Here is an 8,164-nt window from a genome sequence, read left to right on the forward strand (position 1 = left end):
TATATATCGATCTATCTGCAAAATCTACCAATCTGACATCTATGTATCTATCTATCTACCTTTCTATTTATTTGTATGTCTACCTATCAATTTATCTATCAACATACCTATCTATCTATCTACCAATCTACCACTTATCCTTAAAAATCTACCTACTTATCTCTCTCCTCGCTTTCTATTTACCTATCTATCTATCCATCTATTAATTTATTTATCCCCTCTCATCCTATCTATCTATCTTCTACTACAAAAGTCTACAATAATTTCAGGACGCCCAAGAAAACAAAGTACAAGTAATAAAATCAAGAATGTATTTTATATCTGCGCCGAGAACAAAGACCCCTGCAAAGCCCTCATGGATTCTGTGTTGTATTGCACCACTGTAAACACGAGATCTCCCATGTTTTATTCTTGGTATTGTACGTTTTATTTAATTACTTTTTTTTACGTTTTTACAAATAATAATAATATATTTTCTTTATTAGTTAGCAGGGAGGCGCGTGCCGGCCAGAGTTGTAAGGGAGAGGGATTTATCAACTTTGATGAGAAAACTTGTGGAATTTCATGCGTCGCAAATCATAAAGGAACATAAACAGAAATGGACAAGAAGTGTTGTTAAAAAGAAGAGAGGAGGAGACACTAAAGATGATCATATTTCATGGATCTATACTAGATTATCTGAGTGAGTCAGTTGTGAGTTCAAAAAATGCTACTGTGACTAGAACATCGGAACTTGTGAACGTAAGGGTGCCAGTACACTACACGTGGCAGTCGTGAAGCACGCATACCTATATTCACTACCCTCCATATGATACAGATAATGAATCACAAACAATTTCGTCTCCTACAGTGCGAGGGATGCAGTTATTTAGATTCCCGTCAGTTTAAAGTGAACAGCTGCTCTCCTCACGGCTATTGAGAAGAAGAAAAGGAATGGGAATGAGCAAGTCACCGTAATTCTCCTCCACGAGTCCTCCACACAGAGTAAGAGGGAAGGGTAAGATGACGACAAAGAGGAGGAGAATAACCATAAGTAAAAAAAAGCAGTAGATGTGAGTAATAATGACGGCAAGGTGGGAAGGAAATAAAAAGTCAATGAAGGGGAGACAGAGGGGGCAAATATGGTCAGATTACGAGTAGTGAGCGAGAGAGGCAGACGAGGCCAGAGGGAGCGTCTGTCGGCGTGAGCTATTGACGCCAGGCAGCTGAGATGATGACCCGTGGAGGGGGGAAAGGTGAAGGGGAGAGGAACTGTTGGTTAATAGTTTTAGTGGACGCGGCGCCTTTCCTGACGAGGAGGAGAGTGGCGCGGTGGGGAGAGAGGAAGCACGGTGTACATGTATTGCTGCGTGGAATGAACGCCAGAAAAATAGAAAAGGATTGAGGGAATAGAGGAAGGACGCGATGAGAGGGGAAGAGAAGAAAGGGCCGGGAGTGTTTGGGGAAGGGATTTTCTGGAGCAATAGAGGAGAGGGTGACTGTAGGGAGACAAGAGGATTTATGGGATGAAGGGAAAGGAAGAGGAGGAGCTGTGTTATGGTAATAGGGAGGGGAGGACAAATATTTACTAATTTAAAAGGGAAAGGAATCTTGGGTACCTCTCTCTCTCTCTCTACTCTCTCTCTCTCTCTCTCTCCTCTTCCTCTCTCTCTCTCTCTCTCTCTCTCTCTCTCTCTCTCTCTCTCTCTTCCATGCTGGCCCACAACTCTGCATCTCTGCGTGTTGCCGTTGGTGTCTGTGCTGTTGTTATTTCTGTGTGCGTTAGATCAACTCTTGGTTGTTTTCTCTTGGGGAGGTGGAGACGCCGAGCGAAGTCTGATCGGAGAGAGAGAGAGAGAGAGGAGAGAGAGAGGAGAGAGAAGAGAGAGAGGAGAGAGAGAGAGAGAGAGAGAGAGAGAGAGAGAGAGAGAGAGAGAGAAAGGTGAAGGAAGGGAGGATTATTGCCAATATAAAAGTGATGGGGGAATGAGAGAGGCCTGGAAAGGTTTACAACGGAACACTCCACTGTTGGAGATGACGCCCTGAGGGAAAGGGAGGACGCTGGCGCCGCTGTGGAGGGACGCGCAACACTGCCAGGGGGGCTCAGGGCGCTGAGAAGAGGACGTGGAGTAAAAGGAGTAGGAGGAGGTGGAGGAGGAATTGCAGATATCTGCTGGAAAAAAAATGTAAAAATATATAGTCAGGATTTGAAGGAGTATGTAGAAAAAAAAACTATCTGAATGTTGTTTTGAGCGGATCATATTTTTTCCCTTATCAAATAAATAGAGGAAAGAAGACAGGCTTGCTCAGGCCTGTCGTTACTCCCTCCTTCCCTGATCATCCTCCCATTGACTCCGTGCCTCCTGTAAAGTATCTTGGGAGGCAATAGCAATATACGTCTTGTCGTTATATAGTAAAGTGGAGAGCTGACGGGAGGAAGGGAAGGCTGATGAAGAAGAAACAGGAGGAAAGGGAAAGACGAAGGGAAGAGAGGAGGGCAGGGAATAATGGAGGTAGAAATGGAAAAAAGGGAATGATAGAAGTCCCAGACCGGGAAGATGAAAGTGAACGGAGGGAAGGGAAGCTCCAGCGTGTTCTAGTTTTTGTACACACGAGTATTTACTGAAGCTTTTCTGTGGAGAGTCATTGCCTACACTTGTTGTAAATACTAAGGTAAAGACGTGGCCGCGTTTCAGGTGAAGGGAGAACAAAGCCAAGCAGTGTGCGCCCGCCCTTGTGGCAAACACTGGCCAGTCCTGAGGTTGTCGGCCGCTGCTGTGTTGTGTGGCGCTGCGGGGATGAGAGAACAGAAGAGGCGTCTTTCTGTAGTCTTTTCTTTATAAGCTTTTTATATTTATTTAAGAATAGAGCCGTAAGTGTTTGTGTTTAAAGAAATTACTTTGTTTTTTCCTCCTTGTTTATTTTCTTGTGCACGTAAGAACAGTGTGTGGAATTAAGATTACTATTATTCTCTCTCTCTCTCTCTCTCTCTCTCTCTCTCTCTCTCTCTCTCTCTCTCTCTCTCTCTCTCTCTCTCTCTCTCTCTCTCTCAGCTGCGATCCTTAAGAAGCAAATGACCACGCTCCCTTCCTCCCTTCCCGTGAACCAAATTGGTCGTCCATACTTTTCTTCACAAATTTTCAGAGCCTCGTGAAAGCTGATCGGAAACTTGCCGTTTTTTGACAGGACAGTTTTTGCAAGAGTGCAGCCATCCACTTTGTCTTCAGAGTTAAAATGATCGACTTTTCTTTTTCTTTTCGTTTACTTGTTCGTTCCCTGATTTAACTTGATGTTCTTTTAGTGATACGGAGCGAGTTTGGAAATGGCAGCAGGATGAGGAAGGCCTGCACTTTTTTTTACTTTCCTTTTTCTTTTCTTTTCTTTTTTTTTTTTTTTGCGAGGGGAAGGGTGAAGGTGCTTGCAGTTATTACTTCTTGTATTGCTATCTTACCTATAAAGGTGAATGGTGGCGAGAGAGAGAGAGAGAGAGAGAGAGAGAGAGAGAGAGAGAGAGAGAGAGAGAGAGAGAGAGAGAGAGAGAGAGAGAGAGAGAGAGAGAGAGGCAATTAAGGGAGGATGTAAGAGGTGGAGATATAAAGGATGCGAGAGGAGAATGAGGGGAGTGGGAAAGTGGAGCAGGAAACAGTGGAAAAGGAAGGGCTGAGAGAATAATGGCAGGAGATGAGAGAGGGACGGCGATGGGGAGTGAATGAAGCAGAGAGAGAGAAAGGGAAAAGGGAGAGGAGGCAATAAGTGTACAGACCAAAGCAAAATAATAATAACAGATACAGAGACGAGATTAAATGAGAATATCCATGCAACTGGTCGTGAAATCTGTAGCGAGAACTTGTATTGCCGTGCCAACACTGACAAGGAATGGCAGAGTACACGACGATAAGGCGACGCAACAAGTAGAGGGACGGATGCTGTACAACACTGGAGTGACTATTCCCTGCCCGTGTTGCACCGCGCCTAGGGAAGTGTGACGCACCGGCATGTGAGATGACAACTCAGGGGGATTTTCTTTGTTGCGTAGCAGGAGTCGTGCACTAGTGAAGCAGCGTGATGTCAATGTTGGTCATAATGATAATAAGAGAAGTGCACTTAGATTTATTAGATTGTAACTCGGGCCCAATACTGGTTGGTGAAATACATGACATTTTCTCAGTATCTTATAAAAAATATAAGTATTTTTACAGCATTCCTGTTGCCTGACAAGCTTTCAAAGAATTTTCCTCTGCGTGACGAAAACAAGTGAATTTTTTTTTTGTGACTGTCTTTGAAGACTGCAATTTCTCATTTACAATAAGTTTAGTGCTTGAAATGGTCTCTCTTCCCCTTCGCTAAAGTTCATTGCAGTCAAGTTTTTTGAGACCCACAATAGCAGGTGGTGGTAATTATGACACTGCGAAGAAGGGTCGTGGTGGTGATAATAATGCTAATTGTAGTGATGGTGACAAGGTAGTGATGATAGTGGTGGTGGTGGTGAGGATGAGGCGTGGCGGTTGTAGTGATGGTGATGATGGTAATGGTGGTGGTGCCAGTAGTGGTGATGATTGGTGAGGTTAACAAACACAAATAGCTGCACCAAGCCACACACACTCTGGTTCAGTTGGGTGGGAGTCATGTAGGCACAGGCGTGGAAACAGAACGTTGCCTCACTGAAAAGGTAATGAATGGCGAGCATGTTCGTGTCTCAGGGGAGTGGTGTTAACTGCATGTGTGTGTGTGTGTGTGTGTGTGTGTGTGTGTGTTCCGGAGCGGCGCTGTGATTCTGAACCAGTGGCTTTGTTTTGTGCTTCATTTGATTACTGAAAATTGTTCTCCTCGATTAACGATGACAGGACTCAGTTTTTAGTTAATATTGTTGTTGTTGTTGTTGTTGCTGTTGGTGTGTGTGTGTGTGTGTGTGTGTGTGTGTGTGTGTGTGTGTGTACCTTTGTTTCTTTCTGTCTCCATCTGGACCTCTCCCTCCACTTTTCTTCCATGAATCAAATAATCTAGTAATATATTTATTTGATAATTTCCCTGCTATATATTTTTTTTTACATTGTCCTGAAAAATAACGACTAGTCCCTCTACTTTTCTTTCCTCTTTTATTTTTCCTCGTCCCTAATCCTCTTCAGTGCTGCTCTCTCTCTCTCTCTCTCTCTCTCTCTCTCTCTCTCTCTCTCTCTCTCTCTCTCTCTCTCTCTCTCTCTCTCTCTCTCTCCCATTAACACTCCTCAGGATAAAAAGGACGATAATGAGTGAGAAAAATGAGAAAATTTTTAATGCTGAAGTGCTTCTGTGTTAAGATTTTGTGGGCTTGTTTTCGTTTTTTTTTCTTTCCTTTTTTCCTAATAGAGAATCCATCTCCCCTTAAGCAGCGTTGAAACAACACAACTTAAAAAACCTTCAGTGTGTTGTAAGAGAGGAAGAGTGAGGGGAGAAAGATAGAGTACTCAGAGAAAACTGCATGAGGAAAAGGATAAAGAGGTTCATTAGCGATTTTATAAACTCTCTTCCGTCGACTTTTATTCTTTTTTTCAGTTTAATCTTTACTTGTGGAAATGAGATGGCGAAGGGGTGAATCAATGGTGGTGGAGGTAGTGTGTGTGTGTGTGTGTGTGTGTGTGTGTGTGTGGTGTGTGTGTGTGTAAGCGTAAAAAAGAAAAACAAGTGAAAGAATGGGAATACGAAAACAAAGACTAAGTAAAAGAAAAATGTCAAGTTTATTTTCTCTGGAATACGTGGCAGAAAACGGAAGGATCTCACTTTTCCTGATTATTCTGCATTTCCTTTATTTTCTTTTTCCTGGCTGTGAATTTTCGTAAGTTTCTCTCTTATGCACAAGTTTATTATCCTTTGTGTTTTAACGAAATGCCAAAGTTACAGTGTTTTGTATATCACTGCTTATACCACCGCTACCCCACGCTATTGTGTTCTTACTTTCCTTTTTTTTTTTTATACTTTCCCACAAATATTTTTTTTTTATCATACCTGTTTCTACTTGTTTTTCTTTTTTATTTCCTTATTACTGTTTTTTTTCTTTTCCTTCTTACTGTTTTTTTTTTTTTTACGTTAGTTTTATTCTCGCCTTTCTTAAGTATTTACCTATTTGTTGTTTTACTGGTTTGCTGTTTATCTGCTTGTCTGTTTATATATCGTCTCTCTCTCTCTCTCTCTCTCTCCTCTCCTCTCTCTCTCTCTCCTCTCTCTCTCTCTCTCTCTCTCTCTCGCAGGTAAAGTGACAGAGTAGTGTTGCCCTACATTACCTGCTCTTGCAACACCTGCCTTCACTTTCTGTGGTGGTGAGGGTTGGCTGGCATCACCATTAGTAGATGTGTACGTCACAGCACTGTCAACAGATAAGGCCGGTGGTGACTGTGCCGAGAATAATTGTTGAGGAAAAAGTGACGGTGTACTGAATTGTCCTCTTGCTGTCTCGTTTTTGTTTGTTTGTTTTGTTTGTTTGTTTGTTTATTTGTCTGTTTATCTATTTATTTATTTGTTTGTTTATTTTAGTTTTCTGTTGAAATGTAATGTAGATATTGCGTAATAACATTCACCTTCATCCACACTTTCTTCATCCCACTGAATTGCGACAGAGAAAGATCAAAGTGTCCTCGCAGAAGTAAATGAAAACACCACGCCGTGCATTGCAGTCGCCGCCTGTGCGCGCGTCACACACTAAAAGTTCTAATACCACAATTACTCTAATGGAAACATTGCGATGAAAGTGCGACAGATATAACGCTTGACTGAACTGTGAGCAGGAGAAATATCAGTTAAGTAGAATTACAGTTTTATATTTTTGTTGCATGATGTGAGATTTTTTTGTGAAGGTTTTTGCGAAGTTTAGTTCTGCTTTTCGATATTTTTATTGTGCAGAATAAGTGCACGAGAGAGAGAGAGAGAGAGAGAGAGAGAGAGAGAGAGAGAGAGAGAGGAGAGGCGAGAGGAGAGAGAGAGAGAGAGAGAGAGAGAGAGAGAGAGAGACTGAAAGGAAAACTAATTTACTCACAAAACGAACAAAGCCAGACTCCCTCTCCTCCCTCATCAGACACAGGAATCAAGTGATGACGAAGACAAACTGAAGAATGGTGATGAGTCAGCGGCCAGCACTGCCAACACCACACTCGCCTGTCAGGTTCGTGATACAAGCAGGACTTCAACAGCAAGAGTGTGACTAGACCTTCTACCTTTATACAGCAGACTGATTGGGTCGTTTTCTGGGGAGTGTTGAGGCCTGTGGTGGAAGCCTCGGAGATCCCAACCATCAGTATTCGCAATGGACAGGTGGTGCTTACTTTGATTTCTTCTTATTATAATTTGATAGACAAAATGAAAAGTGACGCTCTTGAGAAAACTGAGATGCATGGCGTGTGTGAGGTGGAGGCTGGCGACGCCCCACACGCCAAGCCGCTGAAGGTGAAGGTTTCGGTACAGAAGCGTGGCTGGTGGTGAGGCGCTGCGTGCCGCGAGCCTCCTTTAAGCAGGTGGCGGTCTTCCCCTTCCACGGGAAGGAGTACTACATGACAACCCCCCAAGACCTACACCTCAGTGCCGGCAGCCATGGACATGGGCCGCCTGCTAAAGGCGCGCCACAGGTCAGGGGTACGCCCTGGTCAAGATCGTTCTGACGCACAGCCAAGGGAAGGTCGTCACCTTCAGGCCGGTGGCGGACTTCATGCGGCGGCTGGGCAAGGGAGAGACCGAAGACTTTGTTTTAGGCCTAACCATTGACGATGGGAACACAAAGGCGCCTGAACAGCAACACAAACAAGACGACGCCTGTGAAACCAATGAACGGAAAGGAATGGTGGAGGAGAACACTCCCTGGGTTGGAAAAATGTGTCCGAAGTGTCCGCTGTGCACACTGCCGTTCTGGGACCTCCTGCAGGCCTGGGAGCCTCTGCCAGTGAAGCCGCCGACCGAGATGGACACCTACGTGGACATCCTGTCCGCGGAATGCACGGTGCTTAAGACGGAAGCCAGGGTGCTAGTGAAGGAGAAACAGAGCTCCGTCTCAGAGCTGGCTGCCCTGAAGGCTGAAATGGCACGGATGGAGCAGGAGATGGACCGTCTTGAGGCCTCGTGGGCCAGGTGACCTCATGGAAGAAGGTGAAGGAGAGCCGAGTCTCGAGCTGGGAGGAATGGAAGAGGAAGATTGCGGCTCCAGGAATGAAGAGGAATGGAGGGA

This window comes from Scylla paramamosain, chromosome 37 (assembly GCF_035594125.1).
Source record: "Scylla paramamosain isolate STU-SP2022 chromosome 37, ASM3559412v1, whole genome shotgun sequence".
Taxonomy (NCBI): Eukaryota; Metazoa; Arthropoda; class Malacostraca; order Decapoda; family Portunidae; genus Scylla; species Scylla paramamosain.